Source organism: Pistacia vera, unplaced genomic scaffold (genome assembly GCF_008641045.1).
Source record: "Pistacia vera cultivar Batoury unplaced genomic scaffold, PisVer_v2 Contig623, whole genome shotgun sequence".
Taxonomy (NCBI): domain Eukaryota; kingdom Viridiplantae; phylum Streptophyta; class Magnoliopsida; order Sapindales; family Anacardiaceae; genus Pistacia; species Pistacia vera.
The window spans coordinates 513,963-523,268 of record NW_022196472.1 but is presented as its reverse complement, the minus strand read 5'-3'; positions in this window follow the sequence as shown (position 1 = coordinate 523,268).

Genomic DNA, 9,306 nt, shown 5'->3' with positions numbered 1-9,306 from the left:
ATCGAAACTTTCAATGACCCTCTAGTTTCTTTCCACTAAAAACCCCGCTTTGCTAAAGGAAATGAAGTTTTTTTTTTGCGTGTTGTGAAAGACAAGCAGTCAAACAAAGAGCCAAGGTATTATATAAAGGATTTATTTATTTATTTGTTTTTTTTTTAATAATGAAAATAAGAAGTTGTAACTTGTAAGTATATTTTTTTATCTGAAAATAAAAACAAAAACAATAATAATAAAAAAAAAATAGTTGTAAAAATTATTAAAAATGTACACTAAAATTTACCTTTTTCCAGTAATTTTTATTATTATTACATCTTTTTAATTTTCCTTTGTTGGGGATTGGATTACCCATTTTAACGTGCAACAAAATATTACCAAGTTGATAGATTTTCAGTTTTTAACCACAACAAACATAAGTGCAGAAAGTAAAGAACACAACCATATACATGATTTGGCTAAATCCACATTTAGCCTATATTCATGGGACCTTGTCTAGATCAAAGCAATCCACTAAGTCAAAAACACATTACAAGATATAGTTCAAAGCTGAACTAAGTTACAGTAAAAAGAACTCCCTGTTTAACTTTATACTTAGCACCACACTCTGAATCTTTATTGTGTAACAACTCCTTGGAGCTTTCTCTTGTCGGGAACACACCTGAAAACAACTTGTAAACCACCAAGCTTCAAGCACCGACACGACACACCAGCATCAGCAGAGGAACCACGTTCCAGCAGTCATCAAATCTATGTTTGATATGGTAAGGTTTTGGCACAACATGGAAAATGAACCTTGAACCTTAAGAGAAAGAATACTCTAAGAAATTCAGAGTCAAATGAAATAAGAGATCAAAAGGTTAGATTCATTTACGCAAGAAAGAATATTATATAATGAAGGATTTCTTGCTCAACAATTCAATACCACTTCAGCCAGCAAGGTGCTGACCTATGTTTGTCCAAATAAGGAAATTATTCCTTCTTTTGGTTTGGACCACAAAACAAATTGGGAAAGATAACTTTATTCCCTAAGACCACTTAAGGAAAATATGACACATGTAAAAAGATCCTAAATATCAAGAGACAAAGATAAACATAATATTTTTCTCTTTATTAGACATGCAACTCGTGTTGGGTTGCAAAAAGTCTGAAGTGAGAGTGTAAGCACATACCGTTGTGCACACACACTTGAGACAAAACAAGTCAAGACACATGTCTGTCAAATTGTGTGCACTAAGAATTGATGTGCACACACACAACAGATGAGACAAGCCAAATAAAAGGATTGACAGCAAGTGTGCACACACAATTCATAAGTTTGTCAAAAATAAATATTCTACATCCTTTAACCTTGTACTGTATTACAATATTTTCTCATTTTTTTCCATAACCTTATTGCAAAGATTTTGGAAGCTTATATAAGCAAATATTACATAAAAAAAAAAGAAAAATAAATAAATAAATTGTAAACCATTGAATGTTATAAACTTTTATTTACTAAAAAAAAAAATTATTAAATATTAATTCAGATTCCATAAATAATGAAATACCATTTATTTTATTTACTATTTTAAACCATCCAAAAAGAGCTTTTAATCCTAGTAAGAAGACCTTTTAACTATCTAAAAATAGTTTTTATATCAAATACACAATATAGATGTTAGTGTATATTAGTGTATGCCCTAGAAACCATTCGTGTTGTCGGTTTCAGAGCATTTTGTCTTGTATCTATATATATCATAAATAATAGAAGAAAGAGTTCTTCAATTCATATATGTAAATTGCTTCCTTTATTCAGTCATGCATTTAAAATAAAGTATGTATATGAATTATCCAGATGATTCATTTAATCGGTAAATGAATTATCAAAAAGGGTTCCCTACGGAAGCAATATAATTTGGGCAACTATATTGCATAGTAGGCATATTAGATGCTTCCGAAAGATATCATGAGTTGATATAAGTACGGATGACGATGATAGTCATGTCACTGGGGCATTGGTATGGATTAACGGTTGGTGAACTATTTTTTGAACGTGACCGAATAACGACAAATCACTTGGAAAAGCATGTAGTCAATGATTTATCGTTTGGTTATATCAGTGCACGATGTAGTCCTTTGACCTGAGACATCGTAGTTGGATCCGATATGGATGCATATGGTTCATACGGTGTATAAGTACGAGACTAATCATGTTTTGTATAATAAAGCCTATTTGGTCATGTGTTGTTCATATGCGGAAATGAACGATGGTCAAGAGGGGATCCATTGACTCAGAAATATAGGATCGGGAGTACCGCTGACTCCATCCGGATTCGAGTTCCTAGACGAACATCGATAAATGTCGAAAAACAGAATCTCTGGCCAGAGTTTATTTTTAGTCATACAAAAGCAAGTTTGTGATGACGAGTTTCGGACATATTGATCGATGATTCGGTAGAAGATCGAGTTTAGGATTTTGACGTTGTAACAACTGCTGTAAACTAGTAAAATGCTTGCATAATAATAATAGAAAATGGGCCCAAAAATTTTCTTTTTATTATATGTAATAAGTCTTTTATACACAAAGAGCATTATTTACAAAATGCCATTTAAAAAGACAAAAACAGGGGAAACAGTGTGGCTATTACTCCTCGCTTGTCGACGCCCCTCCGACTGCATCATCACCTAAATCCTGCATCCACAAAGGAAAATGACGAGGTGAGCACAAAATAATGCTTAGTAAGTAAACCCTCTACTTGTCTATCCTTGTAACTCTTTTTCTTAATTCCTTCCTCACACTTTCTTTCTATTGTTTTCTACTAATGTTATGGCCTTATCTTACCGGAGGTACGGCTGGATGGCGTTCACACAACACCATCTCACTCTTCATGACTGTCGGGTGGAGTTCACACAGCACCAACCCGCTCTTAATGACTACCGAGTGGGGATCACAAAGCACCTACCCGGTTTTCATAACTATTGGGTGGAGATCACAAAGCATCTACCCGTTTCTCATGACTTTCGGGTGACGATCACAAAGCATCCACCCATTTCTAATAACTATCGGGCGACGATCACAAAGCATCAACCCGTTTCTAATAACTATCGGGCGACGATCACAAAGCATCAACCTGTTTCTAATAACTATCGAGTATGATCCAAAGCATCACACCTTTTCTAATGCTCTTCTCATTCACTCCACTCTAGCACTTCTCATTTTCTCTACTCATAGAGCAAGTGCATACACAAGTTTTCTACTCCTTCTTAAGTCACTTCTTATCACAATTAATGCATATGGATTGTTCATCTCCACTAATGCACTTATGAAATACCAACATGCAATGTTGCAAGAATTAAGGTTCACTACTCTACTCAAACCTCCGTTAGGCATTTCATCAAAACACTCAAGTGCATAACAAGACTCTATTATACCAATAATTCTATTTCTTTCTCTAACCATCCAAATGGGAGAAAACTCCCTCACATAGCCATAAATCCTGCCTAGAATAACACTTCCAAAAGGATTTCTCAATATCCTTCATCCCTCTCAAACTCCATTCCAACCCACATCTCACTTCTCATATTGAAGTGTATGAACAACCAAAGTAATAATTATCTCCATTTAAATCTTAATAACATAGCATATCACATGTATAACTACATACATAATTGCTATATTCTCTATTCAAGAAAGTTCTCAATCTCTACTTGGGTGGGATTTACTTACCTGTGAATGGAGAGATCTCACTAGCACTTCCTTTCTCTTGGTTTTGCTTGCCTTTTCTCTATCCTTTAACACTTAAACAATTCAACCAAAAGACCTCATATTCAATATACACAAATCTCACAAAACTTCCACCAAAGCAGAATCTTACCTTAGATGCCTTAGATGATTTTTCTACCCCAAATCACTCCAAACCCTCTAAAAATCCTTGACCAAATGAAAAGAAGTTGAGAGGAAGTGAGAAAGGAGGTGGCGGTGGAGAGAGAATGAAGGGTTTGCAATGACTTAATTCCTTTTAATACAATTATGCACAAGCATTCCCATTTTGCCCTTACTCTTCCTTGGAATTCCATCTATATCCTTTGTTCATTACAACACACCCCCATATAACATTTCTCCATGAAATCTTACTTTTACTCCCCACTTTTCCTACTAAGAGGGTAAATGGTCAAATTGCCCTTAGGGAAGAAATATCTAAACTTAACAACATTTTGGTCGCACGTCGCCGTGGCGAAGAATGTTATGTCGCCGTGGCGAAACTGTCCAACAGCTTCCCCATAGGCTTCAACACCTCTTCGCGCGGTGAAGATTCTTCTTCGCCCCAGTAAGCCTGGAACACTAAACTTCTTCTATTTTCACCAATTTCAAGGCAAGTATTCAACATACCACTCAATCAAAGGCCAACCAAACAATAATACTAATATACCGCTCAAAAAGAGCAAAAAGAAACATTAGCTACGTACTCAAGTGGGCGTTATAGACGTTCCATGAATCTATGCTCGATCAGGATATCTCAATGGAGGGACTTTACCTGCATGGTACGTATGATCTGAAATGGGTTCGATGAAGTATTTCTTCATCGTGGTTTAGGGACTATGGCACATTGCAGATGTTTACCATAGTCGTTGGGCCTTCGGACAGTTTTCGGATTCATCCAAAACCAGCTCACGGCTAATCCACGGGACCTACATGGTCACACCAATAGCCTTGAGAAGTTAGAGATGATGAAAAGAAATAGATTTCCGAAGAGGGCTAGCACCTTCCGAGGGTAATGACGGGATTTCTATAGTAAGAGTTACTATAAATTTTTTGTGACATTTTAAGGTTAAATGGTCAAGCATAATTATTATATTTAATTATTATATCTTAAAGTGTTAAGATTAATGAGATAACAAAAATAACCTTTTAATAGTTAAGTGAAAAGGGTAAATTTATGGTTTGTTAATGTAAACTAGTTTAGTTTACATGGGCCCTTGAATAATATTGATTATCAAAGGGTAGCATATTAAATTCGTGGGGTCCCTTTATAAATAAGATTTTATTGGGCTTGGAAGTGAAAATAAATAATTGCAAAATTGCCCAAGTATATATAAATGCAAAAGGTTGCATTTTAGTTAATTCTTCACTTGTTCACTCAAAAACAACTAAAACTCTCTCTCTCAAACCCCACGCACTCTCTAATCTCTCAAGGTGTGTTTAAGTGTGGAGGTCTCATCTTTTTGGTGCTAATCTTCATCAATCCAAAGCAAAGGAGAAGGTATACTCATTTCCATGCTTTGTTTAAAACCATTTTTTTGAATCCTCTTTCATGCTTTCTTCTCATTTCCACCACTCTCATGCATGCTTGTTGTTCTTTCAAATGGTATCAGAGCTAGAAGCTCCTTGCATGTCGAATTTATAAGCTAAATGACATTTTCCATGTGTTCATATGTTCATCAAACTTGGTTGAGTTTGCATGTTAGTGATATGGTCAAAATGATTTTTTCATAGTAGATCTTTACATGCATGTCTTGGCCATACATAGATCAGAGGTTATGTTCATTTTCTTCTCATTCTCATTGTTTGAATGATGATAGGGTTATAATGAGCTGCCTTTGTAATGGATGAGTTTGTTTGATGTCTAAGCTGTTTGATGCATGTGTGATTCTCGGCCATTCTTTTGTTTTGGGAAAACATGTTTTTCTTCTTGCTCTATATGTTTGGGTATGTTAGAATATGATTAAAGCATGCATGTTTGGAGATGGTTATAGCATGTTTGGATGAGTTATTGCATGAGATGTTGTGAGAACTACATGCATGCTAATTTGTCATTCTCGCCATACTAGATTTGCCATTAGGATATGTCATTTCCATTGCATTGATGAATATGTTTTTGGAAATGTTGCATGATGATTTATTTAGAAAAATGTTCGCATGCTCATTCCCATGACTTTGATTAAATGGTTTATCTTTGACATGCTATGTGTTATCTTTATTTGATTAAAGTATATTTTTGCATGAAGTGTATGCAAATGTTGCAATTGTGTGTGTTGAATTTATGTATGCATAAGTTATGGATTATTAATTCATATGATGAATTGTGATATTTTGTATGTATGATGTGGTAATTTTAATGTAGGATGTTTAATTTGATTAAATTATCTTATATGCATCATTGCATGGCATAAATTATATTTTTTGAAATGTAATAATTTGGTTGTTTGAATGGTTTCAAAAAATTGATGATGCAGATGACATAATTGTCTTTGAAGATAAATGTGTCATAAAAATATTACTTTAGTTAAAGTAACTTGTGTCATAGAATGATTACTCTTGGAGTAATAAACCCATTTATCTATGCCATGCATAACTTTTCTGATGCTAACAATTAAATATATACTTTGGGTGGATATGACAAAAGTGTTTGTGTAATGATTCTTATAAAATGTGTAATTGTTGCATGCCCCAAGTATGTATTAAATACCACATGAATATATATATCTCTATCTATTAATATATGAGATATATTTATATTTTTATATTAATGAATATATTATATATATTTATTTTAATAATTGTTTATATTCATGCCTTTATAATGTTTATTATATTTGGTATGAATGTTTAATATTTATTTATGTGATGAATGAATATTATTAGAGGGTTGATCATGGGCGCCATTTGTTTTCAAAATTTCAAAGTGTTTGTAATATTCTTTTATAAATGGCTTGTAATAATAATTTTATTTATTTATTTAATTGGCCTGCGTGCCAAGATCCATGTAATGGAATCGGCTAGACGGAACCAAGAGCACCCGATGACGATCCGATCGAAGATATAGTATTAGGTAAATAGTTTGCCTTCAGGATGATTTTCGAAAAGCCCCTGGTCAACCCACATGCTTTAATTTATGCAATTGTGATAGTATGAATGGTTTAAAACATGGCAGCTAAAATGAATTAACTAAGGTTTCCCTCTCCCTAATTTAAATATAAATCCAGTCCCCATTGTGGTATACTATTCTTTGATATAAATTTTAATATCCCAGATATCTAATGTGAGGGATACACTTTATATCATAGAATTAAGGGTCTGTGCTGGATGGATTTCACCTGGACAAGAATTCTATTATGTGAGCATGATAAAATGCCATCCTAAGAAAGCACAATGGTTCGGATTTAACTAGCCTAGGGTACCAAGAATTCTATTATGTGAGGTATCCGAACTAGGACAAGGAGTATGAATCAAACCTTTATAGTGATATAAAGGAAAATTGTTTCCTACTTATTAGACTTAATTACCAGAATTCATATGGAGGTTAATGAATTTAATAGAATTGATTCCCCACTAAGAAATTTAATCAACAAAAATTTCGGATCCTATTTAAGGGAGTGTAGGACTCGAATAAAATAGTGGGAGCTATTTGATTATGCATTAAAAGATTTAAAAGATTGCAAACACTAATAAAATTACTTTTCTTTGCAGTTTCATCTTTTGTAAATATTGAAAAATGGCCAACAATGTTCTCCTAAGGATAATGGTATAACATGTTAACCGGACCCAACCTAAAAGATTGGCTGAAAATCTTAGAATTGTTCTAGATTTTGAAAGATTGCCTATGTCCTAAAGCATCTCTTCCACTTATATTGGACTGGATGCTCCACAAGCTGAGCTTGATGCTCTTGAAAAGTGGAGAGAGGATAGCAGGAGGCTAAAAATTACATGCTCCCATGAATAGAACTTCAAACTAAGCAGAAGAGGTTTCAAATGCTTATGATTCCTCGTAGCTCTACAAAAGTTGTATAGCGAAAATCCCAGAGTGGTTGTAGAAGTGTGCTTCCCTCTTTAGCATGAAGTTAGGGAAGGGGTGCCTCCAGCTGATCATACTCTTAAAATGATCAATGGATTAGATCACTGATGATATGGGGGTGGTCATGCCAGACCGCCTCAAGTGAATTGATTCTACAATCCCTTCCTCAAAGTTATAAACCGTTTATAACTAACTACAATCTCAATAGGATTGAAGAACCTCTCTGAACTACTAAATGAGCTTAAAGAATTTCACAACAGAATGTGAAAGGAAAAGGACATGAGGATTCTTTGCCGCCTCCACATCAGGGCCAATAAAAGCCCAAAATGCTACCAAGGTTCCAAAAGTTGGACCCAAGAATAAAACCTTCAGAAGCGCACGACAGGCAGAGAAGGCCAATGCAAAGGAAATGTTTCCACTGTGGAGAAGTGGACACTGAAGAGGAATGTCCTCAATACCTGAACAGTCTGAGAAGGGTAAAGGAAAAGCAAGTACAACCTTCTTATGATTGATATGAATTAATTGTTATTCAAATAGTCATTCCTGGATATTAGATTCAGCAGCAACATCTCATGTTTGTATGTCTTTGCAGGTACTCAGAATAGTTCTGAGGTGACAAAGGGCGAGATCATTTTGAGGATGGCAAATGGGCACGAGTTGCAGCCGAGGCCATGGGGACTTGCCCACTAAGACTACCTTTAGGACATGTTTTGAATTTGTTTAAAGTATTGTACTTTGAAAAAGCCACAAGAAACATCATTTCTATTTCTGCTTTTTGTAAAGCAGGTTATATGTACTGTTTAATGGAAATGAATGTTCAATACATTTGGAAATGTTTTAGTTGGTAAAGCTGTGAATACAAATGGTTGTATGTCTTAGAATTGAATGCTTGCTTCAATCAATACCATTTCAATAAAAGAACTCGACCTGAACCAATCCTAAATTCTTGGCATCATAGATTGGGTTCTATAGGAGAGAGAATTAGTACAACTGGAGAAAGTGGATCCTGAATTCATTAGGTTCTGAACCCTATCCACCTGTGAATCATGTCTCCAAGGAAAGATACCAAGTCTCCCTTTAAGATAAAGGAGAGAGCGAGCTTAAAAACTATTGAACTCATACATACAGATGTATGTGGACCATTCAGTACTTTAGCCAGGGGAGGATTTGAATACTTCTTACTTTTACAGATGATATGTCACGAATGGGTATTTGTATTTAATGAAATAAAAATCTGAATCCTTTGAAAAATTCAGAGAATCAAGAATGAGTAGAAAATCAACTGGAAAAAGTATTAAAATACTACGATCAGATCGTGGGTGAATACTTGAGTATAGAGTTTCAGAGTTCTTAAAGAAAATGGGATCATCTCACATTTGACTCCTCCTTATACACCCCAGCTTAATGGAGTGTCTGAAAGGGAAATCGTACCTTATTGATAGTACGATCGATGGTAGTTTTACAGACTTACCAATGTCTCTATGGGGGTACGCTCTCCAGACCACTGTGCACATCCTTATAGGGTCCCGTTTAAAAC